This window comes from Tenebrio molitor, chromosome 1, assembly GCF_963966145.1.
Source record: "Tenebrio molitor chromosome 1, icTenMoli1.1, whole genome shotgun sequence".
In the NCBI taxonomy this organism is placed as follows: Eukaryota; Metazoa; Arthropoda; class Insecta; order Coleoptera; family Tenebrionidae; genus Tenebrio; species Tenebrio molitor.
In genome coordinates this window covers 19,116-39,607 of record NC_091046.1, presented here as the reverse complement: position 1 = coordinate 39,607, position 20,492 = coordinate 19,116, and the positions used below count along the sequence as shown (strand labels likewise).

The following is a 20,492-nucleotide window of genomic DNA, read 5'->3' as shown; positions in this document are numbered from 1 at the left end:
GTTGAAGCTGCCTAATCCGAGGCTGACCCTCACTAAACAACAGCGAAGGGAGATATTCGAGGACCTTTTCATGGGAGCGCGAGAGCACCCATACCGCATGGGAGGGGTGGAAGACCCACCACTCTTTAGCGGTCAGGAAATCGCTGAGGCAAGTGCCAGAATAAAGAGTGGTAAGGCTCCAGGTCCGGACAACCTGACACCGGAAGTTGTCAAAAGGTCAATCGAAGCTGCACCCGAATACTTTAAACAAGTTTTCAACAACTTGCTGAGACAAAACGAGTTTCCAGAAGACTGGAAGCGCACCGCTCTGGTCCTGATCGACAAACCGAAAAAATCCTCCGAGGAAGAGACCAAGTATAGACCCATCTGTTTGATCAGTGCGCTCGGGAAAGTTTATGAAAACCTTATAAACAAAAGACTCATGGAGGACATAGAGCAGTGCGGAGGATTGGGGCGAAAACAGTTTGGTTTTAGGAAGAACCGCTCCACTGTGGACGCCATAGAAGAAGTTCTGAGCACGGTCAGAGGAGCCAACGGTGAGAAACCGGAGTGGAGTGCTCTCATTCTGGTGGACGTAAAGAACGCCTTTAACACGGCGTCCTGGGAACTTATTGTCAAAAAACTCGAAAAAAGGCAGATATCGAGGTACCTCTTAAACATAATAAAGAAATACCTGAGCGGCAGAAGGGTCTCCTTGGATAGGAGCACGAGTGAGGAAATAGGGGGCGGGGTCCCGCAGGGCTCTGTGTTGGGGCCTACCCTATGGAACATATTGTATGATGACGTCATGGAAATAGAGGCCCCAGAAGGTGTCTCAATGGTGTGCTACGCCGATGACCTGGCAATTGTCGTGACCGCATCGACCAGGGAGGACATGATCCTCAAAGGAAATGAGACCCTCCACAGTACCAAACTGTGGATGGCGGCAAATAAACTGATCATAGCCGAGGAAAAGACCGTGGCCACGATACTAAACCGAAAGAGGAAGTTGGAGGGGATTAGCTTTAGCCTGGGGAACTGCCGCATAAACCCGGTGCCATGGGTAAAGTACCTGGGAGTTACTCTGGACCGAGGGCTGCGATTCGGGCGGCACATAAAAGAAGTAACAGAAAAGGCGGCGAAAACTGCCAAAGCACTTGGCTCCATCCTACCAAACGTGAATGGGCCCAGGTCATCAAAAAGGAGAGTACTGTGCGCCGTGATACAATCTATAATCTTGTACGCGGCGCCGGTCTGGCAATCGGCCATGAATCACGAGACGAACAGAGCTTTGATAAAATCGGCGCAGAGGTTGGCGTCACAGAGGATCTGCAGTGCGTACCGTACGGTTTCGTACGAGGGCTTAATGGTGGTGGCGGGGACAATTCCGCTTCACCTTTTGGCCGAAGAGAGGAAGATGGCATATAAGAAGAAACTATTCCCTGGGTACGATTTCAAAGACCAAAGAAGGCATACCATGGCTGAGTGGCAGAAGGAATGGCGGGAAACCTCAAACGCGGCGTGGACGAGGCGTTTAATAAAGGAAGTCGCCCCATGGGTGGAAAGACGCTTCGGAGAGATTGACTTCTACATGACGCAATGCCTCACCGGGCATGGATGCTTCATGGCATATGTGAAAAGAATAGGGAAAAGGCAGAGTGCAACATGCATGTACTGCGCCGATGAGGATGATGCGGAACACACCCTGTTCGCCTGCCCCCGCTGGCACGACGAAAGGAGGACTGTAATGACAGACATACAAGAAGAGCTAGACCCAGACAACTTAGTCGAAATAATGTTAAATGGCGAAAGAAACTGGAAAAGGATACAAAAATACATAAAGGACGTCATGAAACGGAAAGAGAAAGATGAAACGAGGGCACAACTGGAATGAGACTAGACCTGGGCTCCGATGATAAGTGATAAACGGTTCCGGAAGACCCAGCAAAGTAGGGGAGAGGTTTTAGTGAGGTAAAAATCCCACACTCCCCCGCGGAATAGAACATCTTCCCGCGGGGAGCCTTTTGAAGGTTTCCTCTCCTCATGCCCATAAAAAAAAAAAAAAAAAAAAAGGTCAGGTCAGGTCAGGTCAGGTCCCCTCCAAGGAGCCGTTAGACCTTGTCGTTGGTGGAGGGGCTTAAGTAACCGGAGTGATGCTCGGGGCGATGCCGGCGGGAGCTTCGCGCTCCTGGCAGGGTCACCCATGCCGGCAAGGGTCGAGCGGACCGGCGAAAAACAAAGGACGGCTCAACCCTCAGGATCCACCACGAAAGTCGTGGCACGGGAACTGGCGAACCCGGGGGAGATCCGAGCTACGGTTGGTCGAACGCGGACTAATCGTCACACACCGTAACCGCGGCTCACACCTCAACAACCCTTGCGAGCGTGGCAGGGGTACGTCGTGTGAGGACTCGCGGCCGGGGGGCTTGCCTTAATCGGCCGGCCCACGAGGAGACAACCTCCATAAAATAACCGACAGCGAAGTCGCAAAAACCTGCGGGGCACCTGGCGCACCCCGTAGTATAAATGCCTTACTCGGCCATGCGGGGCTCTGGTCGAGTGGACCGTTTTTTCCCTAGCTTATCGTGGGACGAAATATGGAGAATGAAAAATCAAAAAAGGATAAACAGGACAAGAAGACGACCGAAGGCGAGGCACGGGAAAGGGAAGAAGAAATAAAAACAACCGAACGCTTAGCTCTTGATTTAGAATTGACTCTGGGAAGGAACCTGGGCAGAAGGCCATCCTCCCTGGTTGTATCGCCTGCGGAATGTATCGGTTTCCCATGCCGCTCCGGAGCTTCAACTCCGGGGTCGGAGAATCTGGGAATGGTAGAGTTCATGTGGGATGAGGTGAAGTGCCAATCAGTTGCAAGAAAAGAGCCCAAAAATCCTGAAATGGGCCAGCCGGAAGACAAGGACACGAGGAACGGCAAAGACAAGAGTGGCGCCGTCCCCAAGCTGATGTTAAACCAGCTCAGCAAGCTACAAAAGATTAGCTCACTGACGGACGACAGCCCCAGGAAAAGAAAGGTGGCGGACACGTCGATGGAGACGGATGTGGGAATAAATCCCTATAAAAAAAGGGAAAGCCTCGAGGTAGCCAACCTTAAAGAAGCCATGGACGCGGTCACGAGAATCGGAGGCAAAATCGAAAAAGTTGTAAAAAACCTGTACCAACCGAAAAGAGAGTTGGTGGATCTAGTGGCCAAATTAAACAAGTGGACTGCTGTCTTTAAAAGGGAGACACTTAAAGCTTGGATGGAGGCACACAAATACGAGCCGGTCGAAAAGGCTATGATAGACGTGGACACTCAGGCCGATGTTGAACGGGAAACTGAAGTAAACAAGAGAAAGGCGACCACACGGAATATAGGATGTCAGACAGATCCAGAAGATATGGACGGACCAATGAAACGGCGAACAAAGAAAACAGAGGTGTCCACACAGGACGCTGCCGTTCAGGTTGACCCGAAGCCGGAGCTGAGGACGTGCGAGACTCAGACGGGTGCCTGGTCAAACTCTACCAAGGAGTTAAAGACCCTGGAAAAAACTGACACGTTCGAGCAATGGGGCGCGGTCGCAAGCAGAAAATGGAAAGAGGATCTTTTTACCAACACCGTGGTAGTTGTCGGAACGCCCTTTGAGACGAAAGACGATGTCACGAAGGTTGTGCTGGTGGAGCCGGAGGACAGAGATATGGATAAGGGCATCCAAAGGGTCTTCCGGGAAAGATACCCCGAACTTAGGTTCGGAGATCGCGAGGTGGACGTGGTAGAACAAACGACCAGAGTCAGGTCCCAACTACCTGGCGAGGTAGCGAGACGTAAGGTCGTCAAGATTATGCACGACGGCATGGAGGGAGACCTATGGAGGAAGTTCTGTGAGCTCAGGAAAGAGACTGAGAGCGATGTGCGGGTGGCCATGCACCACGTAAACTCCATGGGAACGGAGCGCTTGAGGAAGATGGCTGAAGCGGTCTTCCACGGAACGGGAACCACAGTGGCCATCTACACAACGCAAGCCAAGATGGAAGAAGATAGGAAAGGAGTTCCGCCGGAAGGAAAGAAAAAAGACGCTGCCGTGGTACCGAGAGAATCTCGAGGACGGGCAAAGGGGGCGCTCATAATCAAAGCCACAGACGAGCGGAGTGCCAAGGAGGTGCTGCAGTTAATGCGAACCAGCATTAACTTGCAAGAGGTCGGAGTAAGCGTCAAAGGCCTGGCGAGAAACGACTCCGGAGAAATAAAAATCGACGTCCAAGAAACCAAAGAAGGAGGACGGATGTCTTTCAAGAGAGCGGCCGAGAGCTATGCAAAGGACAAGGCCGAGATAGCTTGGCACGAGCCCAAAAGAACAATAATGTTGAGGGACGTCGATAACGTTGTCTCTGAGGAGGAGATCCGCCAGGCCATCTGTGCAGAGGCGGGTGACGATGTCGGACAGATAGAGGTCCACATCAAAAAGCCCGAGCAAGGCACAAAAGGCAGGAAGACGTATGCGATGGTGACGGTCAATACGAGGACGGCACAGGTCTTGGAAAACAAGGAGCGGCTGCGGGTGGGCTGGTCGCAGTTCAGAACAAGGGCCCTGGAAAGGCCAGCGAAGTGCTTTCGCTGCCAGGAATTTGGCCATCTAGCGGCGGACTGTAAGAGTGCCGTCGAGAAAAAAGAGGCATGTTATAGATGCGGGGGACCAGGCCACTTCGCAAGAAATTGCAAAGAGGAGGCACCGAAGTGCTACTCGTGCGGGGAGTCGGGCCACTTGGCTAGAAGCATGAGATGCAGAAATTACAAGGCGGCGGTCGACCAAATAAGGCGTCAGGACCGAGACAGGAAGCCAAATAGGCGCACGTCTCAGTCGGCTGGACAGGATTGACTAGCGGCCCACAGCCGAGGCGGGGTAGGCCCACAACAAAACAAAAAAGCGAGGGGAAGCAAACAGGAGAGAAAAAAGAACACGGCCACGCTCAAAATAATGCAGTTAAACTTAAATAGAAGCAGCGCAGTGCACGATCTTGTTATGGAGTCGGAACCCAAGGCGGATGTACTCATAGCCAGCGAACCCAACAAAAAACGGATGGATAAAGGGGGATGGTATGTGGACACATACCGGGACGCGGCCATCAAAGTCCTAAACAGAAAGCTGAAGGTGGAGAACTCTGGAAGAGGAAAGGGGTACGTCTGGGTTGAAATCGATGGTGTGATAATAGTCAGTGGATACGCGTCACCGAACATCGGCATCGAGGAATTCAAGAAGTATCTGGGACGCTTGGAAAACTGCATCAGACATGAAAGGCTGGATGTACTCGTCGCTGGAGATTTGAATGCCAAATCGCCGATTTGGGGATCAGGGGCGGAAGACAACAGGGGGGCCGCATTAGCAGACCTTCTCTCTGCAAACAACATGTTTGCACAAAATTTAGGCGAAAAAGCGACGTTTGTGGGAGCACGAGGGCAGTCAGTCATCGACATCACATGTGCCACCAGCGGGTTGGCACCAAGAATACAAAACTGGAAAGTGGAAGACACAGAGACTTTGAGCGATCACCGGCTCATTACGTATGAAATAGTCGGGTCAAGCGAGAAAGAAAGAAAAAACAAAACAAGTGCAGGATGGTTTTGGAAAGAAGAGTCAGAAGAAGCTTTCGCCAGGGAACTGGGAAAAAGAGTGGGCCACATCTGTGAGATTTCGGTAGCGGCACTAACCAAAATTATCAATCACGCATGCAACTCTGCGCTGAAAAAGAAAAACTGTGGCAAAAACGGGCGAAAACCGGCATACTGGTGGACGCCCGAAATAGCAAACACTCGAGCCGCCTGTGTCACACTAAGAAGAGCGATGATGAGGGCAAAGGGAAACGAGAGAAACAGAGAGCTGGCCGCTGAGAAATATAGGAAGGCGCGGAAAGATTTGAAATATCAAATCCTCAAGAGCAAGGAGAAGGCATGGAAAAAACTGGTCAAAGACGTGGACGAAAATCCATGGGGGACCGGATATAAGGCCGCCATGGGGAAATTCGTCAGAGAAACACCGCCAACTGGCGCCGAGACACGAGAAGCGGTTCGGAAACTCTTCCCGAATACTCCCTTGCCCGTGTGGATAAGGCAGCCACCCGAAGAGGTCGCAGAATTCGATCTAAAAGAGATCGAGGCGGCGGCAAACAAACTCCGCCCAAAGAAGGCTCCCGGACCTGACGGTTTCTCTGCGGAGATCGTAAAAGCGACCGTAAGAGCCGTACCGGATGTCATCTTGCAGATTGCAAACGGCTTGTGACCAAAAGTTGGCCAGTGACAGCTCCGGGCTCCCAGGGGGTTTTTCGGGGCAGAGGGCGTGGGTTCGGATTTTTAAAAAATGGGCGCCAGGCAGCTATTGTCTTGAGCTGGTTGTTGCTTGTCCAGCTGCCGGGACAAGTGCTCAGATCTTACTCGTCGAAGGTAAGTAAAAGCAAACGCTTTCTGATCGTTAAACAAATTTTGGTTTATTCGGTTACTGCAAAATTATCCACAGAACAGTATTTGGTGGTTCGGTACTGGTTCACACGAATGCGATAATGGTTCGCTTGTAACTACTAGATGAAAATTGAAAGATGCGGAACCAGTACTTTTTGGTGGCCTTAATATCTACTTTGGTCGTAACCAGAAAAGCTTTTCTTTCACATGTGACCGAATCTTAAACTAAACATGATATTTAGAGAGCGGATTTCTAGTTTTTATGCTTTTTGTGGGGGTTATAAGTAGCTCAATACTTTTTGAGATGTGTAACAGACTTAAAATTTTGAGTCATTTGAGCCCTATTTTGTTATGCTTTTTTTGCTTTTTTTGCAGTTTTATGCATATTAAAATGTATATGCTTATTTACTGCCTTTTTCCTTATTTATAGGTATTTTTTCATTCTTTACTTATTAGAATTTTTATTGTTTTAACACGGAAAACATTCCGTTGCCGCAAGAAATGAAAAAAATTAATTTCTCGTTTGTCGTTGATGAAATGTGGTGGCAGCCAGGTTTATAGGAACTCATCTCTCACTTTGTTGTTGCGAAAAACCGGTTTAACACGATAACACTAGGCGAATTATTTGCTCCATATTTACCGATTCCCTCGTATTCCTTCTTAGAGTGCAGGTCATTGTTTCATTTCATTTAAAATTTAATTCAAAAATGCCAAAACCAAAATCTACGCCTGATGAGTGGATAAAAAATTTTCCAGAATTTATAATTGAAAATAATAAAATATTTTGTCGAGTTTGCGTTAAAACCGTAAGTATTTTTTGTGTAGTTACCTAATTCTCTAGTATTCAGAAAATATTATTTTAGATTCAAAGCGAAAAAAAATATAATGTTATTCAACATATGAAAAGCAACACTCATGTTGAACGAAGAAAAAAATTCGAGATTTCAAAATTTAAACAACAAACTCTACAAGAATCTGTTGCAAGCACATCACGGCAAAACGAACAATTTCAGTTTAACTTCGACTTATGTAGGATGATGGTTCAGTCCAATATACCATTCAAAAAGTTAGATAAAGGCCCATTTCAACAGTTTCTACAAACCCATTGCAATAGACACGTTCCGGCTGAGAGCACTCTTCGTAAAAATTATTTAGAGCCAGTATTTCGAGAAGTGTGTAACAAAATTAAACAACGCATCGGAAGTAACTACATGTGGTTTGCAGTCGATGAAACAACAGACAGTTGTGGAAGGTACGTGGCAAGTTTAATTCTCGGTATTTTAAAGGAAGATATTCCTACTAAAGGATATGTTGTCAGTTGCAAAGAATTGTCCAAAACAAACAGTAATTCGATTACCAGATTTGTTAATGAAAGTCTTACGTCTTTTTTTCTTCCAAATGCCGTACCAACGGACAAAATTTTGCTAATGATTTCGGATGCCGCTGCATACATGATTAAAGCTGGAACAAACTTAAAAATATTTTACGAAAAATTAATTCACTGTACATGTGTTGCGCACGGACTAAACAGAATAGCTGAAACTATACGATTAGAATTTCCTGTGGTAAATAAGTTAATTTCAAATGGTAAAAAAATTTTTGTTAAAGCCCCACTAAGAGTGCAATATTTTAAGGAAACATTTCCAACCATACCTTTACCACCAGAACCAATTTTGACCAGATGGGGAACTTGGTTAGAGGCCGCATTTTATTATAGTCAATATATTAATCAATTTGAAGAAGTAGTTACCGAATTTGTCGACGCTCCGTCGCAGTCAATAAGAAACTGCATAGATATTTTCAAAAATAAAGAGTTGCGACAGAATTTAGCTTTTCTAAAAAGTAATTATGAATTTGTATGTGAGACTATAACAAAACTAGAAAAACAAGGTGTTCCATTGGTTGACTCAGTGAATATGGTTCAAAAATTTAAAGAAGAAACTAACTCTGTGAGAGGAGCAGTTGGGCGTGTCGTATCTGAGAAACTCGACAATGTTTTAAACAAAAACACAGGTTTTGGTATTTTGTGTGACATAGCGCGAGTTTTACAAGGCGAATATGTGGAAAACTTAAACATCGATTCTACAATTATCCCCAAATTCAAATTTGCGCCAACTACAAGTGTAGATGTGGAGCGCAGTTTCTCCAACTTTAAAAATATATTGAATGATCGACGAAGAAATCTTACAATTAATCATTTAGAACAACTCCTTATCATTCATTGTTTCAAAGAAGAAGATTGAAGTTCAAGTAGTGTTTTCTAACCATAAGGAGTTGTTTTTTGTTGTATAAGCAATACAAAAATGTTATATTTTCATTTTTAGGAATTGTGTTTTATTATCTTGTTTTTATGCTTTTTAATGCTTTTTTGTTTAAAATAAAACTTTTTTATTCAGTATGTTATGCTTATTTAAGCGCTTAATTTTTATTTTTTTGTGCATATAAATCCGCTCTCTAATGATATTCTTCGACGAAATAAAGGATGTTTTGATTCCTGATGAGGAACCTCCCGAACTTAGACTTCCTTCTGATCGAGCTAATTATTAAATGTAAACTTAATGAAACCCAAGGTCAAGATTGGGGTGTCACCTTGACAAAAAAATTAAAATTGATCCTGATAGGAAAGTTTAAATCGGCGAAGTTCCGAAACGTTAAATTTGACTGAAATTTCTTTAAGTTGACACTGGAGATTGAATGAAAAGGTTCTTACAAAAAAATTCTAAACATTTGCAAAGTTTCAAAAAAATTTAGTGAACATACAAAAATTATGAAAGCGAGAAGCGAGAAATTCGAGGCGTTCCTAAATTTTGCAATGCCGCGGTAAAAAAATATGGCGACTTAGCTTTATGACGGGTCTGTTGTCTCCTCGAATAGCGTCCTTTTGACTTGCGGTGTGACCTTGGCGATACGGTGCTCAAAATAAACGATCGCCTCTGCGAACGATGTTCTCCAAAATGGTCGCCTCTGCGAACGATCTGGCTACGAATCGCCCTGCGAACGATCTGGCTACGAATCGCCCTGCGAACGACCCCTAACGAATTGTCGTTAGTGTTGTGAAAATCGGAAGATTCGGTAATTACCTTTCAGCGAAAAAGGGGGTTCTTGGCGCTAAATCGAAGTCCTTCCGGCACTCCTTTACTCAAAAATTTTCGGTACTCTAAAGTTGCGATACGGTACTGGATCAATTCATCCAAACGGGATTGACTCTAAACTGGATCGAACCACCCCTAATACATGGTCTTAGTGAAATGAATTCAAAATTGAACGATAATTACCTCTATAGTGCGAGGGGTCACTCGACCACGAACTCTAAAAGGCGCTTCGCTGGCGTCGCTTCGACGGCTCTCGACGAAGTGTCCGACTTCCGCATTTTTAATCTCGGTACCGCAGTCCCATAAATCGCGAAAATCGTCACGCGCGCGATTCTCGACCTTATTCAGTTGTGCTATAAGGCGGGCTGCGCTTGCGTGGTACTGCGCAATCAAAAATGTGCATTTCCGGTGGTACTACACGTGCGCGTGTCATGACAGGTGGACCGTCATGGCGTCGGTTTGTTTACCTCGAAATTATACCGAGCGGGAGAATTCAGATTTTGGACGGTATTGTGTCGGTAAGTCGTGCACGTCTATCCTGATGTTAATTGCCGTAACTCGCAGGTCAAAAAAAGGACAGGAAGAAAGATGGGGTTGAAAAGAAGGAGATGACTTTCCGGCAAGTTACTAAAGAGGAAAAGGGACCCAACATTGCCGTACGGTCACCTATCGCTGAGAAGAGAAGAAGAGAAAGTGAAGAGAAAGAGAAAGTGAAAGTGGGGTTCTGAAAGATAGGTTGCAGCTCGCCAACCTAGAGGCGTGAGGCCACCTCAGCCTGACATTTGCGGGGGTAACATGTGTTCTTCCAGCCCCCCCGTGGTGGCTGGCACAAATGACTCTAAATTGAAACTTTCCGCTTCCGGAATGAGCGACGTAAAAAACTTGAAGGCAGGGTGGGCGCGTCGCGTTGCCAAATGCCGTGCGTTAACTGCTAGTTCCGGGTCTTCGAACTGCGATCTATTAGCCCCGCGAGCATAAGTAGGACCTCGTGGCCTCCTACTCCGGCCAATCGCCATTGTGGCGTTTCGTAACGCTACACTACCCCCCTCCTCAAAAAGAAAAAGGAAAAGGTAACTCAGTTGCCTTTTACTTTTTACAAAAAAACGAAGATGAAGTCTTCACAAAAAAAAAACGTCAAAATTTGATCACTGGAAAAGTTTTGGTTTCGCCACGAAAATGGCTTGTCGATATCTGCGCGTATCAAACGATTGAAAACTGAATCTCAATGTCAATTAGTACTTGAGTACTGCGGTATGATGTAAGTCAAGTCCGGTTAAATGTCATAGTTTGGGGTTCTTAAATAAACTTTTCCTGAACAAACTCCACGGTAAAATTTTACTGTCGTCAACATTCCAAAGGAGGACAAAAGAATTAATCGAAAAATTGAACGGTACGAAAAAGTGAAATGCAAAGCTCGCTACGGTTCTTCGGCTTCTGCCAGAGATCCTCTGAATTCTTTCAAATCTTTCATGTGCCAAACACCTAGATCTGCGCGGTTCTCATCTTCGAGAGCGTACGCGAGTTTCGATAGTTTTCTCGTTATCGTGCACAGCACGTAGCGTGGCGCTAATTTTTGCGCAAAGTCTTTCGCAGCGCTGGAAAGTACTTTGTTGCGTTTCCAAACTTTGTCGCCTACAAAAAATTCAGCGTCGCGCTTCCGAAGATTGTACGAGCGTTCGTTGCGTTCGTGCGCTTTGTGAAGGTGCTGGGTTACATCCTGCAAGATGGTCTTGAGGTGTTCTAAATTTTTCGCGTGATCTTCGCGATCAGCTGTCGTCAAGGTTTCCGGATTTTCCGCTACTTTGCCGTAAAATTCACCGGTACAGGGTACTACCCTACCAAAATTGAGAAATGCTGGACTGAATCCGGTTACTTCGTTGACCGCTGTGCGAATCGCGTACCCGATCTTTGCCACCTCGGCATCCCACTTTTTGTGAGCGCCTTTGACGTAACTTCGTATGGCAGTGCCAACTGTGCGGTTGTATCGCTCCACAGGGTTGCTCTGAGGGTGATACTTGGCTGTGAACCAGATCTTTTGAACTTTGTAGTTCTCGCAAGTCTTTACAAATTCGTTTCCGACAAACTGCTTGCCGTTGTCGACCAAAATGAATTGCGGTACACCATACACAAGAAAAATTCCGTTCTCGATACATTCTGTAACTTTTGAGCTCGTAGCTTTTCGTAACGGAAATAGTACAACGTACTTCGTGAACCAATCTACGATCACTAAGAGATACGAATATCCTTTCGTGGACGTCGGTAATGGACCAATCAAATCAACGGAAATCATTTGCCACGGAAACTGAACCTTTTTTTCTTTTCCCATAAGCCCTGCGCGAGCGGTGTTCGGTGCTTTTTGCTCATTGCAAACCTTGCAGTTTCGAATGTAACGAATGACGGAACGACGCATTTTCGGCCAAAAGTGATTGATGGATAACCTTGAAAGTGTCTTGTAGTACCCGAAATGAGCTGATGTCGGTGCATCATGACATGATTCTAAAATTTTTGTTCTTTGATTTCGCGGTACTAAAAGCTTCCACTCCGGGACGTTGCCGGGTAGTACAATTTTGTTCGGTACGAATCGATACACGAAACCGTTCTCGACTTTCCATGATGGATTTCTTTGAGGATTGGCGATTATGTTGTCGCGAAGTCGCGTGTACGACTCGTCCAAATCATTCAAGTTCACGCCGAGAAAGCTGTCAATGTCTACCGCAGCAATTTCTGCAGGTAGTCTCGATAGTGCGTCCGGTACTACATTGAGCTTGCCCTTACGATGGACCAAATCGAATGAAAATTGATTGAGCTTGACACTCCATCGCGCTAACTTGCCTGCTGGGTCCTTCATTCGGTTTAACCAGAGCAATGAATAATGGTCCGTCACGATCGTGAAATGGGTGCCCTCAACGTAAGGTCTGAACTTTTCCAACGCGAACAAAACGGCTAAACATTCTCGTTCCGTAACGCTATAATTTCGCTCGGCTTTTGTTAGCGAACGGCTGGCGTACGCGATCACTCTCTCATCTCCGTCTAAATCTTGCGTTAAAACTGCTCCTAGACCGGTGTTTGAAGCGTCAGTTTGGATCACGAAAGGTTTCGAGAAATCAGGACTTGACAATACGGGTGCTGAAACAAGTGCATCCTTGATTTTCTGAAAAGCTTCCTGAGCTTCAGGAGTCCACTCCGTTTTCTGTCGCTTTCGCTTTCCGGTAAGTAACGCGTTTATCGGGGACATGAGGGTCGAAAAATGAGGGATGAAACGCCTATACCAAGAACACATGCCTACGAAACGTTTGATTTCGGTACTAGTCTTCGGGACTGGATAGCTCACCATGGCCGCTACTTTGTCTGGATCGGTACCTAGACCATGTTCATCGACAATGAAACCCAAATATTTCAAACTTGAGCGGAAAAGTTGACACTTTTTCGCATTCACGGTGAGTTTCGCGTCTCGAAGACGTCGTATCACCTCCCTCAAAACTTGTACGTGTTTCTCGAATGTCGGGGCGATAATGATTAGATCGTCCAGGTAAACAAAGACGTGAGGTTCTAGTTCAGGTCCGAAAATTCTGTCCATGAGACACTGCTGCCTCTGGGCTGCGTTTGTCAGTCCGAACGGTAATACGTTAAAATGAAAAAGACCTCTGCCGGGAATCGCAAAAGCTGTCTTCGGTCTAGACTCTGAATCTAACGGGATTTGCCAAAAAGCGTTCTTGAGATCGATCGAACTGATGTACTTTGCTCCTCGCAACATACTGAGAATCCTGTCGACACGCGGTAATGGGTAACTGTCACGTTTTGTCACGGCATTGAGCCTGCGACCGTCAAAGCAAAGTCGGTATTCACCGGAAGATTTCTTTACTAACAAAATTGGAGAAGACCACGGACTGTCAGAAGGCGATATGACATTGTTCTCGAGCATGCGGTCAATTTCTTTGTTGACTTCCGCAAGCATGTACGGAGACCACCAATACGGACGTTGTTTGATCGGCAATGCTTCTCCCGTGTCGATTGTGACTGTCATTTTGTGTGTCCTCCCTAACTTTCCGTCGTTGCTCAACAAATCTAAATTTTTCCGGATGATCTCGGTGATCTCATGCCGATCCGCGCCACACTCCGTCACCGCGTCACATTCTGGTACTCTTACGATATCCGACGCTACTTCAATTTTGTGACCCGCGAAATCTATCTTGAGTCCGAATAATCTACAAAAGTCGCACCCTAATATGACGCTATGCTGAAGATCTGGCACGTAGTAGACACGAATTCGCCGTCTCGACGAGTCTAACACTGCTTCTAGTTCGATAGCTTTGGTTACCGGATGTTGTTTTCCGTCGGCAGTTCTGATGGTTTTTAGCCGAGATGGGAAAGTTTTTCCACCTGCGCGAAAATGAATTAAATCGGCTCCTTTTCCACCAACTATAGTGCAATTCGAACCGGAATCCACGAGTCCTTCAGTTTCCTTATTGTTTAGACGCAGTCTGATAAATGGCCTATTGTCATTGGTTTTGCTGACGAAAATGGAAGCGGAATTTGCCCGAGAAGGCTTGCAAAACTCTTTGACTTCGTCTAACCAAGCGTTCCACTGGGTGTCCGTACGTTTCGCGATGATCGATGCGTTTACATCGGCCTTGGGATGTTTTAGGAACGTAGCACGGCCGCAAGTCTGCCGCGTCCCTACTGCGCGTTTCCCGACGGATTACACTTTTTGCAGGTCGCCAAGGTGACGTCTGGCTCCCCACAACGGTAGCAAAACTGCTTTCTTTTCAGTCGACAGTTCATGAACGAATGATTCGGCTGTTGACAATTCCAGCACTTGAACGACCTGGAGGACGAACTCGCGGGTTCACTCCGTCTGGCTGAATTGCCTGAGGGTTCCTTCACGACGATGGCGCGTGGACTCGCTTTCGCGGGTTCGCTCGCCCGAACATATGCCAACTCTGGCTCCAACACGCAAGATGACTTGGGTGCAGCGCGATGTTTCTGCCGCAAAGCCGATAACTCCTCCACTTTTTTGCACAACTTAATCAACTCCGGTACGGTGACAACTTCGGTGATGCTAAGCTGGTTAAGGTAACATGGAAGCAAATTCCTCCGAATCGTCTTTACCTTGGTTATCTCCGCCGGTGGTCGACTAAGTCTAGCAAAAAGCGTCTCCATAACCGCAACGTAAATGGTTATCGACTCGCTTTTGCCCTGAAGCCTGCCCTTGATTTCGTCCCACAACAATTCATCGAAATCCGGTGGAAGAAATTCCTGTTTCAACAACTGAACCACTTCGTCCCAATCGCTCAATCTGCTCCGAACAGAACGATACCAAATCAGCGCCTTGCCGCTAAAGAGATCAATGGCCGCGTTAAAAAGGTCCCTGTTGGTTGCGTTTCGCGCTACCGACAGTTCCTCTACCCGTTCCAAGAACTGGTTCACCGTCATTCCATTTTCCTCCCCGTTGAAAGATACGCCCCAGGTGTGAATTGGCACTAGTTTCGGTTCCGGAGATCTCGCGTGAGGGTGCACGTAAATGGGAGTAGTCGCGACGACTGGTGGCGCTTCCACCGTAACCGGGCTCGCTTCTGCTGCCTTGTCGTGAAGATCAGCTTCGAGCAACAAACATGTCGCGTACGCCTCATTTCTATACTCCGCATCTCGCTCGCGTCTCATTCGCCGAATGCGAAATGAAAGGTGCGTTAGACGGGTCTTCAACCGTTTGAAGATCATGTCTTCCGCCGTTCCTTCAAATTCTGTCAAAATCGTGCGTATGCTCTCAAGGGTGTCCTCAATGGCCTGGACCTCGGTGTCGTGATCATACTCTGCGTCATGAAGTGACAGAAAGTATTCGTCCGGTCGACCTAGTTCTTTGGACAGAGCTCTCGCTAACAGTTTCCTCTTATCGTCCTGGTTTCGGCTAGTCGTGATGCCGCGTATACGCAATTCATACGTCAGCTCGTCAGCTAGTAAATGCTTGACCTTGAATTGTTCGTCCATTTTGACGAAGACTCACCGCGATTCCACGGGTCGGTAACGCAATAAAAACGCCGGTCAAAACACTACCAAAAAACAGCGCGCAACACGATAGTCGATTCCGAGAAAAGGTTTTTGTCGTCGAGGGTACAAGATAAGACCGCTACTCAAACAATGAATTCGCCGCTAAATTTCCGCTTCTCATTAACACACAATCAAAAAATTCAACTTTCAATAAACCTTTACCAACTCCCTTTGCTCCGATTGAAAAAAGTGACTGAGCCTCAATGAAGATGAACGATAAACGAAAATTTGTGGTTGCTCCAAAAAATCGGGCCCCACGTTCTGGGCGTCAAAATTTGTGTGACCAAAAGTTGGCCAGTGACAGCTCCGGGCTCCCAGGGGGTTTTTCGGGGCAGAGGGCGTGGGTTCGGATTTTTAAAAAATGGGCGCCAGGCAGCTATTGTCTTGAGCTGGTTGTTGCTTGTCCAGCTGCCGGGACAAGTGCTCAGATCTTACTCGTCGAAGGTAAGTAAAAGCAAACGCTTTCTGATCGTTAAACAAATTTTGGTTTATTCGGTTACTGCAAAATTATCCACAGAACAGTATTTGGTGGTTCGGTACTGGTTCACACGAATGCGATAATGGTTCGCTTGTAACTACTAGATGAAAATTGAAAGATGCGGAACCAGTACTTTTTGGTGGCCTTAATATCTACTTTGGTCGTAACCAGAAAAGCTTTTCTTTCACATGTGACCGAATCTTAAACTAAACATGATATTCTTCGACGAAATAAAGGATGTTTTGATTCCTGATGAGGAACCTCCCGAACTTAGACTTCCTTCTGATCGAGCTAATTATTAAATGTAAACTTAATGAAACCCAAGGTCAAGATTGGGGTGTCACCTTGACAAAAAAATTAAAATTGATCCTGATAGGAAAGTTTAAATCGGCGAAGTTCCGAAACGTTAAATTTGACTGAAATTTCTTTAAGTTGACACTGGAGATTGAATGAAAAGGTTCTTACAAAAAAATTCTAAACATTTGCAAAGTTTCAAAAAAATTTAGTGAACATACAAAAATTATGAAAGCGAGAAGCGAGAAATTCGAGGCGTTCCTAAATTTTGCAATGCCGCGGTAAAAAAATATGGCGACTTAGCTTTATGACGGGTCTGTTGTCTCCTCGAATAGCGTCCTTTTGACTTGCGGTGTGACCTTGGCGATACGGTGCTCAAAATAAACGATCGCCTCTGCGAACGATGTTCTCCAAAATGGTCGCCTCTGCGAACGATCTGGCTACGAATCGCCCTGCGAACGATCTGGCTACGAATCGCCCTGCGAACGACCCCTAACGAATTGTCGTTAGTGTTGTGAAAATCGGAAGATTCGGTAATTACCTTTCAGCGAAAAAGGGGGTTCTTGGCGCTAAATCGAAGTCCTTCCGGCACTCCTTTACTCAAAAATTTTCGGTACTCTAAAGTTGCGATACGGTACTGGATCAATTCATCCAAACGGGATTGACTCTAAACTGGATCGAACCACCCCTAATACATGGTCTTAGTGAAATGAATTCAAAATTGAACGATAATTACCTCTATAGTGCGAGGGGTCACTCGACCACGAACTCTAAAAGGCGCTTCGCTGGCGTCGCTTCGACGGCTCTCGACGAAGTGTCCGACTTCCGCATTTTTAATCTCGGTACCGCAGTCCCATAAATCGCGAAAATCGTCACGCGCGCGATTCTCGACCTTATTCAGTTGTGCTATAAGGCGGGCTGCGCTTGCGTGGTACTGCGCAATCAAAAATGTGCATTTCCGGTGGTACTACACGTGCGCGTGTCATGACAGGTGGACCGTCATGGCGTCGGTTTGTTTACCTCGAAATTATACCGAGCGGGAGAATTCAGATTTTGGACGGTATTGTGTCGGTAAGTCGTGCACGTCTATCCTGATGTTAATTGCCGTAACTCGCAGGTCAAAAAAAGGACAGGAAGAAAGATGGGGTTGAAAAGAAGGAGATGACTTTCCGGCAAGTTACTAAAGAGGAAAAGGGACCCAACATTGCCGTACGGTCACCTATCGCTGAGAAGAGAAGAAGAGAAAGTGAAGAGAAAGAGAAAGTGAAAGTGGGGTTCTGAAAGATAGGTTGCAGCTCGCCAACCTAGAGGCGTGAGGCCACCTCAGCCTGACATTTGCGGGGGTAACATGTGTTCTTCCAGCCCCCCCGTGGTGGCTGGCACAAATGACTCTAAATTGAAACTTTCCGCTTCCGGAATGAGCGACGTAAAAAACTTGAAGGCAGGGTGGGCGCGTCGCGTTGCCAAATGCCGTGCGTTAACTGCTAGTTCCGGGTCTTCGAACTGCGATCTATTAGCCCCGCGAGCATAAGTAGGACCTCGTGGCCTCCTACTCCGGCCAATCGCCATTGTGGCGTTTCGTAACGCTACAGGCTGCCTGCGAGAGCGAATGATCCCTATTGAGTGGAAGAGGGCTAAGCTGGCACTGATCCCTAAAGGAAAGGCAGATTGCCAAGGTAAACGAAAGTTCAGGCCGATATGCCTTCTGGACTGCCTGGGGAAGCTGATGGAACACCTGATCAGAGCACGACTGGCAGACGAGCTCGAGGAGAAGGGAGGCCTGAGTGACGCCCAATACGGTTTTCGAGAGGGACTCTCGACGCAGCATGCGATCGAGGAGGTCATAAAGGTGGCAAGATATGCGAATGCGGGCAGCTGGGGGAGAAAAGATTATTGTGCTCTTATCACCCTGGACGTAGAGAACGCTTTTAACACGGCCCCCTGGGCTGGGATAGTGGAGGCCTTAAGAAAGAGAAACACCAGCGAGTACCTCATTAGCCTGATACAAAGTTACCTAACGGATAGAAGCCTAGAGGTCGATGAACAAGTCACCATCGGGGTGTCGTGTGGGGTTCCCCAGGGATCGGTGCTAGGACCCACGCTATGGAACGTGCTGTACGATGGGGTGCTTGGACTAGAATTGCCGGAGGGCCTAAGGCTGATCGCCTTTGCGGACGATCTAGATGTTCTGGTGACGGCGAAAACCGAACAAGAACTAATGAGTTTGGCAAACTATGCCTTGGAGAGGGTCGTAGGTTGGATAGAGGAAACAGGTTTGAAGCTAGCTGTCCAAAAAACGGAAGCCGTCCTGCTGGTAGGAAAAAGGAGACCCGGAAACGTAAAATTCCAAATTGGTGGTGATGAGATTTTACCAGTAACATCACTCAAGTACCTCGGGGTACGAATGGATAGGGCCATGACCTTTGTTCCCCACGTGGAGGAAGTAGCTGCAAAGGCGGAAAAGATGGTGGCCGCGTTGGGAAGAATCATGCCCAATATGAAAGGGCCAGGTAGCAGCCGAAGAAAACTCCTCTCAGCGGTCGTACACAGTCGACTCCTATACGGGGCGGCAGGGTGGGCCGACGGCCTCAAATACAAAAAGAACGTCGAAACGCTCAACAGGGTCCAGAGAAGGGTTCTGGTGAGGGTAGCCAGCGCTTACCGCACAGTGTCGGCTGAGGCCCTACAAGTATTAACGGGGGTCCTGCCCGCTGATTTACAGGCCGAGGGGAGGGTGCTCCTCCACCGACAACTCTGCTCCAAGGAGGAGGTTAAAAAGAGGCAGCTACGAAAATGGCAGGCGAGATGGCAAACCAACGACAAGGGGGGTCGGACGAGAAAACTCCTGCCAGAGATCGCGACTTGGATTGAACGAGGACATGGGCAGCTGACCTACTACCTAACCCAGGCACTGTCAGGCCACGGGTGCTTCGCATCCTTCCTCCTCAAAATCGGAAAGGAAGAAACCGACGGCTGCTGGTTCTGCGGAGACCGCGATGACCCCGAGCACACACTGTTCGTGTGCGAAAGGTGGGATCGTGAGAGGCTGCTCCTCATGCGGAAGACTGCAGAATGGCCAACAAACGAAAACTTTGTAGAGATTTTGCTTCGATCCCAAGCCGACTGGGATGCCACAGCGGAGTTCACGATGGCGGTGCTTCGAGGAAAGGAGGACGAAGAAAGAAAGCGTGAGGCAAACGGCCGCTGAATATAAAACACTAAGTACCTGATGAAATGCGAGAGCGATCCCGGGTACTTAGGAGAGGATACGAGGAGGGGTTTTAGTGGGTAGACTCGCCCCGACCACCATGGCGAGGAGTCCCACACTCCCCAGGACAACTTGGTGTCCTGGGGGTTGTACGTAATGTATTTCCCCTCCTCCCGAAAAAAAAAAAAAAAAAAAAAAGGTCAGGTCAGGTCAGGTCAGGTCAGGTCAGGTCAGGTCAGGTCAGGTCAGGTCAGGTCAGGTCAGGTCAGGTCAGGTCAGGTCAGGTCAGGTCAGGTCAGGTCAGGTCAGGTCAGGTCAGGTCAGGTCACCCCTCCAAGGAGCCGTGAGACCTTGTCGTTGGTGGAGGGGCTTAAGTAACCGGAGTGATGCTCGGGGCAATGCCGGCGGGAGCTTCGCGCTCCTGGCAGGGTCACCCATGCCGGCAAGGGTCGAGCGGACCGGCGAAAAACAAAGGACGGCTCAACCCTCAGGATCCACCACGGAAGTAGTGGCACGGGAACTGGCGATCCCGGGGGAGATCCGAGCTACGGTTTGGTCGAACGCGGACCAACCGTCACACACCGTAACCGCGGCTCACACCTCAACAACCCTTGCGAGCGTGGCAGGGGTACGTCGTGTGAGGACTCGCGGCCGGGGGGCTTGCCTTAACTGGCCGGCCCGCGAGGAGACAACCTCCATAAAACAACCGACAGCGAAGTCGCAAAAACCTGCGGGGCACCTGGCGCACCTCGTAGTATAAATGCCTTACTCGACCATGCGGGGCTCTGGTCGAGTGGACTGTTTTTTCCCTTGCTCATCGTGGGATAAAGCATGGAAGATTATAAAATTATAAACACAAAGGAAACGGAAGAAAAAGCAAGAAAGGAACAGCCTGCACTTGTAGAGAGCGGCGTGAGTGACAGGGCTCCACTCGAAAATCAACAA

At 47.6% G+C, this 20,492-nt stretch overlaps 1 long non-coding RNA gene across 1 annotated transcript; it reads left to right on the top strand.

Moving 5' to 3' along the window:
* The first annotated feature begins 6,664 nt into the window (after positions 1-6,664).
* LOC138122810 (uncharacterized) lies at positions 6,665-8,826 on the top strand. The gene is made up of 2 exons (XR_011156634.1): positions 6,665-7,236; positions 7,294-8,826. It is a non-coding gene; the product is annotated as an uncharacterized lncRNA (long non-coding RNA).
* The last annotated feature ends 11,666 nt before the right edge of the window (positions 8,827-20,492 follow it).